The sequence below is a fragment of the Ixodes scapularis genome, unplaced genomic scaffold (assembly GCF_016920785.2).
Source record: "Ixodes scapularis isolate PalLabHiFi unplaced genomic scaffold, ASM1692078v2 PGA_scaffold0__279_contigs__length_252992795, whole genome shotgun sequence".
NCBI lineage: Eukaryota > Metazoa > Arthropoda > Arachnida > Ixodida > Ixodidae > Ixodes > Ixodes scapularis.
In genome coordinates, this window is record NW_024609835.1 from 47,678,583 (window position 1) to 47,690,760 (window position 12,178).

Here is a 12,178-nt window from a genome sequence, read left to right on the forward strand (position 1 = left end):
AGCAGACACTATTGTGGACAGTTCAAGGAGGTCACTTTTCCCGGAGAGTATTAACGAACAAAGTTCGTTCACTACGCATGTAGATTGATTCATAATCGAAGTTTATATTACGATGTTTATCACGTATTCAGCAAAGAAAAAAGAAATGTACTTATTTCGACCTTTTTATTATTACGCGCAGAAATAACGAGACCGATTAATCGATGAATTAATCGATTAAAAGATGGCGATGAATCGGACTAAATTTTTTAATCGACACCCAGCCCTAAAATTGTGCTTGCATTAAGGTGAAACGTTGAGAGGAATGTCTTCCTGAAGCACAGCCGTTGAGCACATATTCACTTACGGCACCTCACACATATACAAACAAGCTACATTTCTAAGTGTGTCGCGGAAAAGGAGCGACCATCCAGACCTGAGTCCGGAACCCAAGTGTTTTTTACAACTTTCCTCGAACTCAAAGATAACCCAGAGCATGCGCACTCGCATGGACGGAAGTACGCGTCGCCGCGGGGCTCGCGAGTGAAAACTATCAAGTCATCACTACGTCCCTCCTTCTAAGTTTTTACAAGTCCAGACGTACCGGTCGCCCAACTTGGCAGCCCAACAGAGTCACTCTTATCGGCGTATTGTCAACCGTCGACGTGTCCGTCGGCGTTGATGTTGACGGAGAGTTCGTCAAGTTCGTCGGCGCTGCTGTTGGCGCAGGCTCAACTACTGTCGGCTGTTGTTGGCTCCCTGCACCCGGTCTTGTTCCTGCCGTTGAGACCGCCGGACTGGCTGGAGCCGTAGTCTCATTGGTCAAAGCGCCAGGATTCGGAGCGTCGGAGACCGCCAGAGATGCATCGAATGGTACCAGGTGCCGGCGGTTGCGTTGCAGGACTCCTGTCCCGGCCTCAATTACGTAGGAGCGCGGCCGCTTCGCTGGACTGAGGTCTGTTGCTCGGCACCGCACGTCCCCATTCGCCTGTGGATGCCGTGGGCTGTTCGTGACGTGGTGGAAACCGTAGCTCTGCGCGAACTCGGCGAACTTTCTTGAAGAGAACTGCGACCCATTGTCCGATACCAGCACGTCGGGGATCCCAAGCCGGGGGAATGTGCTCTTGACTGCTGCGACGACCGACGTTGGTGTCGTCGACGTCAAGCTGATGACCTCTGGGAAGCGGAAGTAATAGTCCACGACAAGCACGTAGTGTCTCCCATCGAGCTCGAACAGATCCGCACCGACTCTCTGCCACGGAAAAACGGGAGTCGATGTGCTGATGAGTGGCTCAGAGCACTGGACTCTTGTTTGGGCGCACCGCTCGCAGGCTGTCACAATTTGTTCTATGTCGCTGGTTAGAGTTGGGCCTCCAAACTGCGTCTCTTACTCTTGCCTTGCAGCGTCCGGTGCCCTGCTGGCCTTCCTGTATCAGCTACAGTATCTTGTGTCGCAGCGAGCGCGGAATAAAAATGCGACGGTCTTTGAGTAATAAGCCATCGCACACGGTGATGTTCCCTCGTTCCTTCCAGTACTCTCGTAGATGCACAGGAACTCTGGACACATGTCCTGGCCACCCCCTTTCACAGATGCGTTGCAAGCCCGAGCAGATGCCGTCTTCCGCTGGGTGCTTTCGTCGGGCTTCCAGTCGGGATGACACGAAATCAGCGGCTGCTGAAACCACTTCGCCGACGAAGAGTTCTATAAAGTCCACCCGACGTTGGCAGTAGTGGTCCAGTTTCTGCACCGGGGCCCTCGACAGGGTGTCCGCCGTAGCTAAAAGTTTGCCGGGGACATAAAGAACGGTGAACTGGTAGCGCATGAGGCGGATGCTTAGTCGCTGAATCCTAGGTGGCATCAGATCCAACTCCGGAGATCCCAAGAGTGTGACGAGAGGGCGGTGATCCGTTTCGACTGTGAAGTCGATGCTTCTCAAAAAGTGATCGAGGCGCTCGACCGCCCACGTTACGGTCAGGGCTTCTTTTTTTGGTGTGGCTGTAGCGAGTTTCGGTGGTTGTGAGAGCCCTAAATACATAGGCCACTGCCCGTCTCTCGCCGGAGGGCTGATCTTGAAGCATGACGGCCCGAGTTCGTAAGAGCTCGCATCAGCTGAAACTACTGTCGGGTAAGACGGGTCGTACTTGGCGAAGCATATATGACAGCTAAGCATGCTCTTTAGCTTCTCAAAGGCAGCTTGCTGGCTTGGTCCCCAGTACCACGAGTTGCGCTGTTGCAGAAGTTCTCTGATTGGCGCCAACACGTCTGAGAGGTGTGGCAGAAAGCGTCCTTCGTGGTTCGCCATTCCCAGTAGACTTCGTACCCGCTAACGTCCGAGGGTATCGGCAACTTCTGCAGGGCCTGCATCTTTTCGGGATCCGGGCTGATTCCTCTCGCGCTGACCAACACGCCGAGAAACTTGACTTCTGAGGCAGCGAAACTGCACTTCTTGTTCAGATTGACGCCTGCCTCGTCGAGCCTTTGAAGCACTTGCTGGAGTCGACGATCGTGCTCACCCTTTAATGCGCCGAAGACGAGAATGTCGTCGATCATGCTCACAACTCCTTCTAGACCCTCTAGAATGCAACTCATCTGTCGCTCGAAGTACTCTGGCGCTAAACAGATGCCAAAGGTAGCCTGCGGAAACAGAACCTTCCCATCGGATTTATGAACGTCGTCAGCTCCTGACTTTCTTCAGAAAGCCTCACTCGGTGGAAGCTTGGAGTGGCGTCCAGCTTCGAGAAAACCTTTGCTCGCCGAGACGTCCGAGGATGTTTTCAACCGAAGATAAAATGTGACGCTCCCTCAGTACGACTTCGTTGAGGTGCGTGAGGTCTACGCAGACGCGGTAGCCTCCTCCTGTCTTTGGAACGACGACCATGCCCGCGCACCAGTCTGTGGGGCGGTCAACCTTGCGGATGACTCCTTCAGACTCTAGCTTCTGGAGCTCTCCACGAACGACGTCGTGCAGCGGATCGGGACCCTCCTCGGCACGCTTAGAGCGAAGGGCTTGGCGCCAGGTCGAAGCCGGATGACGTACTCCTCCATTAGCTACCCCCGACCGTCGAAAAGCCTGTCTCTCCGAAGCAGCGCTGGAGTCGCCACATTGTCAACAAACTGAATGGCGCCCAGCACTTGTATTGCTGGGAAGCCGAGAAAAGGAAGGAGGAATTGTGATGGCATGACGCAAATGTCCTGCACAATCGACTTGTCCCTCCATTGCAGCGTTGCGGGGAATGTGCCCAGTCCTTTCAGGGGGTGGTTTCCGGGATCACGATCATCTGGTGGGCTAGTTGGTTGATCATATTGTTGAATTAACAGCGCAAATACGACAGGAACTAGAGACAAGGGAGCTCTATCCTGTCTTCCTTGTCTCTCCTTCCTGTCGTATTTGCGCTGTTAATTCAACAATGTGGTTTCCGGGGCCCGTAAGCTCACCTTCTGGTGCATGAAGCTTTTTCGGTACTCCGGGGAATGAACTCGACACCACGGTCACCTCCGCTCCAGAGTCAAATTCTAAAGTTCACGTTGTGTCCGTTGACGGACACGGTTGCGAGTTTGGCTCTGGTACGGGCGCCTGCCGCAACTCTGTGCAGCTCGACAGAGCCCATGGCTTCTTTTTTTCGCAGACGGTTTCGAAGTCTCCAACTTTCTTGCACCACCTCCATCTTGCCTCTTTTGCGGGACAGTCGGAGCGGGGGTCACGTGACCTGCCGCAGAAACTGCAGCGTCCATCGCCTGACCAGGACTTGGAAGTGCTCATTGCACCTCCCCCCCCTGCCCCCCCCCCCCCCCCCCCCCCCCCCGTTTTCGTTTTCGGACTTTTGCTTCGGAGACCACGTTGCCAGGATTTGGTTCCTTCTGAAAAACTTCAGACCGGGCCTTCAGGGCGTCTTCGTGAATACGGGCCTGAAGTCTCGCAACTTTGAGCGTGAGCCTTGGTGTGCGACATAACTTGTCTACCAGCTTAGGGTCCAGAAGACCGACGACGAATCTATTGCGGACGAGGCGTTCTCCGACTTCCGCGGAGGCGTAATTGCACTTTTTTGACGAGCGTACTTAAGGCAGTGTAAAAGTCGTCTACCGATTCGCCTTCAGCCTGTACCGATAGTGGAAGCCCACGCTTCCGTAGACGTCGTCGACCGGGTGAATGAAGTGGTCGGTGAGCTTCATCTTCGCCGCTTGAAGAGAGCACCAGTCGACGCTTGTCAAGGCCAACGTGTCCAGGAGTCGTCGAGTATCACGGGAGCCCATGGCGTGCGGCAGTGTCCTGACTTGCACTTCGCCCGGCGCCTGGTAGAGCCCAGAAGCGTAGCAGTAGTCTTCGATCAGGAAAACCCCTTCCTTCCACTCGCTGGGGTTCGAAAAGTCGAACTTCGGAGGCGGCTGGAGACCGGCGGCGTAGAACTGCGTAGGCTTAGCGTCTTCGTCCGCCATGGCGGGCGTTGCAGGAAGTGCCGCGTCGACAGCTCACTCGCTGGGTCGCTCCTCTGGGACGGATCCCACTTCTGACACCATGTTTCGCGGGGAAGGAGCTACCAGCCACACCGGAGACCGGAACCCAAGTGCTTTATTATCACTTTCCTCGAACTCAAGATAACCCAGAGCATGCGCACTCGCATGGACGGAAGTACGTATCACCGCGGGGCACACGAGTGAAAACTGTTGAGTTATCACTACACTAAGCACGAAATAACCGTTACCATCTCAATATATTAAAAATCTGGTAGTCTTAAGTAACCATCAAAAAGGGGAAACCATCAGGCAATGGTGAACGAGCTTCGCAAAACACTAATTTGGAATTTTTTTCTGGGAAAATAGATTCAATTGTGCTTGGTGTGTCGGCATTCCATTCAATCATCCGGCATCTCCAGAGGCTGTGGGGCCTATCAGCATGAATAAATAATAAGGAATGCGTGTTTCGATGGGGACGTGTAAAAAATGAATACTATGGTCAGTGAAATATGTACTTTTTAAGATTTCGTTGGAGTACGTCTCAAAAGAAAACGGTGTCCGTGCGCGGTAGATAAAGCGGTGTTCTATTGTGTCTCGTCGGTGGCATAAGCGATAGTCAACTAACTGATCATGGTACACTTTCTTGGAGCCACCATTTTACAGGAAACGTAGAGGTGTGCAACTTAAAATGTTTTAGCAATTGGAGATATGCACATTCGCTTTACTCGTTTTAATACATTGTGTCTTTAGGGAGTTGTAGTAGATCGTTTTTTTCGTCCGCTGCCGTATCCGCAAAGAAAACGCCGCAGTTGCGCATGCACGCTGCCAGCCTTGTTTGCATAATCTCAGGTCTTGTGGCGGATTACGGAGCACTATGCGGGTGCTTAGCGGGCTGCGGAAACGGTCTACGAAAACTCCGTGTTCATAGTTACTAAACCGTGTCCTATATAGCAAAGTAAGGAACAAACTTTCAATGAGGGCTTGTGACAACCGTCTTCTCGGTACTTAAAAGAGACGTTCCAAGAAGAAGCGGACTTTTAGAAACATGAAGGTATCAAAATTATGATATTGAAAGAGGGACATGGAAGACAAACAAGTGACACAGGCAAAAAAAAAAAAGAAAAAAAGCCCAAGTGTTTTTGGGTGCAGAATCTGTTCTTAAAATTATCAAGATATAGCACGTAATTCGCTAGCTTTCTTTGAACCAGTGTGTAGTAAATCGCGGTTTATTTACATATTTATACAGACTAGGCTGTGCTAGACGATGCTTGCCCGATGGTGGCCGGTTCCTGATTGCTCGAGCTGGCCCGTCCGCTCGTGCACGTTCTCTTCCTCCATTGCCCGAGTCACCACATTCCTCCAGGTTTAGTTGTTAAGTTCCAGGGGCACTCCAGCAGCCGGCAGGTCAGGCAGCGCTCCAAGTCTGCCTGGGGGACGCCGAACGCGTTGCGGGTACCGAGTTGAAGGTTCAGCTGGCGTTGAGGAGGTGTCGCCGGCCGACCCTGTCTGCACCACTGGAGGTGGGGCGGTTGCTGCTGGACAAGGCAAATCTCCATCTGCTAACGTAGACGCTCCAGGACTAGCAGTTGGACCCAAAAGCATCCATGGCTGTGGGCCTGATATTTCACGACTTGGTGGTTGTGCATCTAGTCGTAAAATATGGTCCAAGTAAATGGAGATTGTGCGTCCTTGAACGTCCACCAGATACCACAGTGGTCCTCGTCGGGAAATAATAATGCCTGGTGACCACGAGTGCTGGTGGCCTCTCACGTCTCGCACGAGGACCCGGTCACCCGCATCAAAACTACGAAGTAGTCTTCGCGATTTGTCGTGCGCCAACTGCTGCTGGCGTTGATGCTTGACGACGGTCCGCTCCGTACTTTGCTTTATCAAGTCAAGACGGGTTCGAAGTGGCCGCTTGAGAAATAGCTCAGCCGGTGTCCTCTCTGTTATAGTATGCGGAGTACTGCGGTAGCTCAGGAGAAATCGGGCCAGCCTTTGGTTTTATGTTCTTCCTTCCTTGTGCGTTTCCTATGGACGAGTCTTTCATCCAAGCTCGCTTGAATGTCTGAATTGCTCGCTCAGCAGCTACATTCGATGCCGGGTGATATGGCGGTGTGCGAATGTGCTTCACCCCGTTCATTCGCAAGAAGTTGTCGAAATCCCCTGAGACGAACTGTGGTCCATTATCCGACACAAGCTCAGAGGGAACTCCATAGGACGCGAAGAGGTTCCTCAGCATGCCAATGGTGCGAGCTGCCGTTGTCGTCCTTGTCGGTAGAACTTCTATCCACTTCGAGAAGCTGTCCATGACTACAAGATAGTGCTGCTTGTTCAGTTCAGCATAGTCGACATGAATTCTCTCCCACGGGATTCTTTCCCACGACCATGGGTGTAGCGGTGCTGCCGCCGGATAGTTTTTTGCATGGACGCGCAAGCGTAGCACTTTTTGATGAAATCTTCTATATCTTTATCCAACGCTGGCCACCAAAGATGGTTCCGAGCCTTGGCCTTCATGCGACTTGTGCCTGGGTGGACCACGTGGAGTTCATGCAGCAGTCGCGTTCTGATTGATAGTGGTATGATGACTCGGCACCCCCACAGAAGACATCCTTGGTCTGTGGATAGCTGGTCCCTCTTGTCAAAGTAAGGCCGGAGCACTTTGTCTTGGACGGAGTTGGGCCAACCGTTCAAGGTAAAGTCCAGCACCCTGGATGACGTTGGGTCCCTCAGAGTTTCCACTGCGATGTGGCCGCTTGTGACGGGGAGCAGCTCCACGTTGGAGACTTGCAGTGCGGAGGTGTCTTCATCGGGGTGATACGAACCAGAATAAGAAGGCAACCGCGAAAGCGCATCCGCATTGCCGTGGTCCTGGGACTTCCTGTAGACGATATCATTGTTATAGGAGAGAAGCGTAAATGCCCAACGCTGCATTCGAAGAGCAGCTAAGCTTGGGATTGCCGTGTGCACGTTGAAGATCGCGGTCAGAGGCTTGTGGTCTGTAATAATTGTGAATTTCCGGCCGTACAAGTACTTATGAAACTTTTTCACTCCAAATACAATACCAAGCGCTTCCCGCTCGATCTGTGCGTAGTTACGCGCGCTTGGTGAGAGTGTTTTAGAGGCGCAGGCAATTGGCACTTCCTCCCCGTTTGGCATGATATGTGAGATGACTGCTCCCACTTCGCTTGGAGATGCGTCGCAGGCGAGGCAGAGCGGCTTGCTTGGGTCGTAATGAGTAAGCCAGTTGCTCCGCAGCAAGCTCTCTTTCGCTTCTTTGAAGGCGTCTTGGCATTCTGCTGTCCACTTCCAGCGCCTATTTTTCTCTAGTAGCTCGTGGAGTGGTTTTAACGTCGTGTAAAGACCTGCCAAGAATCGTCCATAGTAGTTCAATAGGCCTAAAAACGAGCGCAACTCCATCACATTGGAGGGTGGCGGAGCGTTTTGGATGGCTTGAACCTTACTCTCCGTTGGATGTAATCCTTGGGCGTCAATTCTGTAGCCGAGGTATTCCAAGCTACCCTTGAGGAACTCGCGTTTTTGAAGGTTGGCCCGAATTCCCTTTTCTGCTAGTCGAGTAAGAACCTTGTCCAACAACCGAAGGTGGTCCTCAAGAGTACCTGAAGTAATCAAGATGTCGTCGAGATAGCATACTACGTGCTCCAATCCTTTCAGGATTTGGTCCATGGTCCGTTGAAAAATTGACGGAGCTGTGGAGATTCCAAACGGTAGTCGATTATACTGGTACAGACCCTTGTGTGTAGTGATGGTGGTGTAAACATTCGAGCTGTGCTCCAGCTCCAACTGTTGGTAGGCACTGGTCAAGTCCACTTTACTGAAGTACTTGCCCCCGGCAAGGGTCGCAAACAAGTCTTCTGCAGTCGGTAGTGGATAGGTTTCCGGCCGAATGCAGCGGTTCACAATAACCTTGTAGTTTCCACAAAGACGAACGGACTTGTCCTTCTTGGGAACTACCACGATCGGTGCCGCCCACTCGCTTCTGTCAACCTTGGTTATGGTGCCTCTGTTCTCGAGGCCTTCCAACTCTTTCTCAACAACCTCTCGTAGCGCATATGGAAGCGGCCGAGGCTTGAAAAAGATAGGAGCAGATTCCGGCTGGACGTGAATCGCTACCTTTATTCCTTTCACCGTACCCATTTCTTCACTGAAAAGCATCTTGTGCTTGTCTAGCAGACTGGCTGGTCCGTTCCGAGCTGCAGTCTTGGTGATTGGAAAATGTTTCACCAGTTGATGCGGATGTGCCGCAACCAGTTCCTTCCCAGCAGCGCTGGCCGATCTCCTTGGATGACCACCAGTGGTAGTGTCATCTCCTGGTCTTGGTAAGTTACCAGAACTTGTGCCTCTCCGATGACAGGGATGGCATCGCCCGTGTACGAGCGGAGGCGCAGGGTCGTGGGTTTTAGTGGCAAACCGCGCAGCGACTCATTGTATTGTCTCTCCGAGATGATAGTCAGAGTCGCACCAGTGTCGAGCAGCATTTTCACCGGGTTTCCTGCCAGCTTCAGCAGGACCTCAATGCCGTCGCCGACACTGCACGAGCCCCCATCAACAGGATATAGAGTGACGCCATCATCATGAGGACCTGCTTCGCTCGAGATTTGCTGGGTGTATTGCGCACGTGCCTTGCTTCTGCAAACTCGAGCAATGTGACCTTTTTTTCCGCATTTATGGCAGAATCCATTCTTGAACGGGCAATTCACGTGAAGGTGTTGCTCGCCACAACTGTAGCAGGTACGTGGCGAAGGGATGCCGGACGCTGCTGAAGCCGTAGGTTTTGTCTTTGTTGAACGTGCCTGGATCTGAAGTTTTTGAATGCTTCCAGGTGGTGGAGCAATGTTCCGGGTGAGCTGACGAGTGTCTTGCCTGGCGAGTTCCAAACCTAAGGCGATCTCGCACGCGGACTTAAAAGTCAGCGTCCTTTCGATGAGTAGGCGGTTGATGTAATATTCGTCCTTCCACCCGCAGACCAACCGGTCTCGCAAGGCATCGTCCAAAAAATCCTTGAATTCACACGTGTGAGCGAGCTTCTTCAGCGCGGCTATGAAATCAGCCAGGAGTTTCGCCCTCCTCTTGATTACGTTTGTAGAATCGAAATCTTTCCGCCATCGTGATGGGATTGGGCTTGAAATGCTGGATAAGCGCTTTTTTGAGATCCCCATATGAACATTCCGTTGTTGTCCGTGGGGAAACCAGGTCCCGAAGCAGCTCGTAGGTTGATGCAGGCAGTGTCGCAAGCAGGATATCTGCCTTCTTGCCTTCAGGGACCTCGTTAGCCGCGAGCCAGTGTTCAAACCTTTCGATGTAAAGATCGAGCCGTTTTGACTTATCGAAATCAGGAACGCGACCGATGTAAGTCATCCTCACCCCGCTTTGTGTTGACATCGAAGGGGTCCCTTCCGAACGTCCGTGTAGTCGTAGGGTCAAACAGGCCGCTAGAGCTGTGGAGCGTTCGAGCTGAAGAAGCGTTACCCTACGCAGTTGATGCCCCCGGATGATGAGTTGGCTGGAACATCTCGTCACCAAATGTAGCAAATCGCGGTTTATTTACATATTTATACAGGCTAGGCTGTGCTAGACGATGCTTGCCCGATGGTGGCCGGTTCCTGATTGCTCGAGCTCGCCCGTCCGCTCGTGCACGTTCTCTTCCTCCATTGCCCGAGTTACCACACAGTGTAAGTAGAAAAGGATGGGATAGATTTCTAAAAAGCAAAACAGTCGGGAAATGAACTGGGGGACAAATATATGTGCCAAACCTAAGCTGCCAGTTTCATGCGCGGAAGGAATAAGTTATCGCGCTTCAACCGTTTCCAAAAGGAGCTCCAGATAAAGGTTGCAAAAATTATGTGAAAGGCTTGTATTTCTGAACGGCTACAATGCAATACTTGTATGACATATACTAATCTAGATATTAAAAAAAAAGCCACACTGTCGATTTCTTGAAGTTGGAAAGATCTAACGCCCTCCATGCTAGCAATTTTCGCTTAGTCTCAGCTACGACAGAATTTTAATATAAATAATTGGATATTGTTTGATCTAGAGGAACGCCAAAATATTTGAAGGAACAACAGTTCCACGATTGCTCTGTAAAATGTCCTGTCATGGTTTGCCACGCTCCTATCGAGAAGCCGTTAGATTTTTCGGCATTTAACCTAGCTCCACTTAGTTCGCAATACTTGTGTTACATAAAGCCCTTTCTCCAGACTTTTCTTGTTAGAACAGAACAACGCCACGTCATCCGCGTATGTTTGCAATCATACCTCAGCGGAGCAATGGCTATAGCAATAGATATTCTTATTTGTAATAATATTAAAGCAGACAGGTTCAATGCATTGACCGTAAACAAGTGGTGATAATGAGCAGCCCTGCCTAAATGAGGATTTGATAAGGATGGATTCCGAAAGGGGGTTGTTGACAATATGCCTCGTGCTTTTATTTCTGCAACAAAGCCGAATGTCCTCTAGTAGCACTGTCCCTACGTTTGCATAAGGAAGTAGTTTAAAAAAGAAAAGATGGCTGACCATATATTGATCGCTCTGGATAAGTCAAGTTGAACTATAGCCCCTTGATCTTGTTAATAGGATACAGAGTCAATCACACATCTTGCTACGTGCATGTTCGTTTAAATGTTTCGTTCTCGTATACCACACATTTGATGTTCTCCGATTAAATTATGTATCACGCACTTAGGCCGTCAGGTCCAGATGTCTTGTTCGAAGTAAGAGCTTTTATGACACTTCGAATTTCCTGCAAGGTCAGAGCACCATGCATCGACTATATCCTTCTCGTCTTATAAGGAACGCAATAGGTAAAAAATCTCTGATATATCTAGCCTTTCTTCGATTGGAACTCCCTTCCCAAAATATTAGTGTAATAATCTACAAAAGCCTCTGAAATATTTTAGTGTATCTATTTTTGTACTACCTGTGTCTTCAATTTCGACTATCTCTTTGGTTAAAACATATTTTCGCTCATCTTCTAAAGACCTGCGTCCGGGTGTCTCTCCGAGTAGAAATTATTATGAGCGAGGTCGAATTTCTGCGCCTCGAAACTTTTCAGTCTCGTATCGCTGGAGCTGTGCTTTTGTCATGTGTATATATTTGTTGTGTGTTAACCTGGATTATCATTTTCAAGTACGTAAAGCATTAATAGCACATTCAAGAGATTCAAGTTCGCGCCTTTTTTTTTAAAGTAATAGTGCTCTCGCATTCGATTGTTCAATTTTTAACCACTTGTTTGAACATATCTCATTCGCGAAACACGTATAGTGAGGGCGTCTTTTGTACGCGCAAAAATATTTAGGTGATACGATCAACAAATATTTCGTTAGATAGTCGAGTTTTGCTCAGTTTCCATAGGCTCTATTCAGAACGTAATGAACGCCGTTCCTTTTCGCCAATGGTAACTGATACAAGACAGTGGTCTGATAAAAATACAGGTATCGCTGTGTTGTCTGAAATAGACTCGTAGAGTTCTGTGGAAACGTATAATTGATCTAGTCGTGCGTGAGAGGAGCGTTGGAAATGTTTGTAATTTACTCTGCTTCCTTTCTGTTCTCATATGTACTCTAAGTTGTTACCATTAACAAGAAATTGCAGCAAAACTGTGCTAGAGTGAAGTCTAAACTTAAATTGGGAACGAGCATTCAAATTTAACACATAGGTGAAATCTCTAGTAGCGGTCATTTTCTATCGGTGCTAAGGTGTGGTTCAAAGAGTAAAACGAAGT

General features: G+C 50.1%; 1 pseudogene; it reads left to right on the forward strand.

The window, feature by feature from the left end:
- The window catches only part of LOC115316740, a 33,097-nt pseudogene extending 27,097 nt beyond the window's left edge, over positions 1-6,000 (forward strand).
- Positions 6,001-12,178: the final 6,178 nt, after the last annotated feature.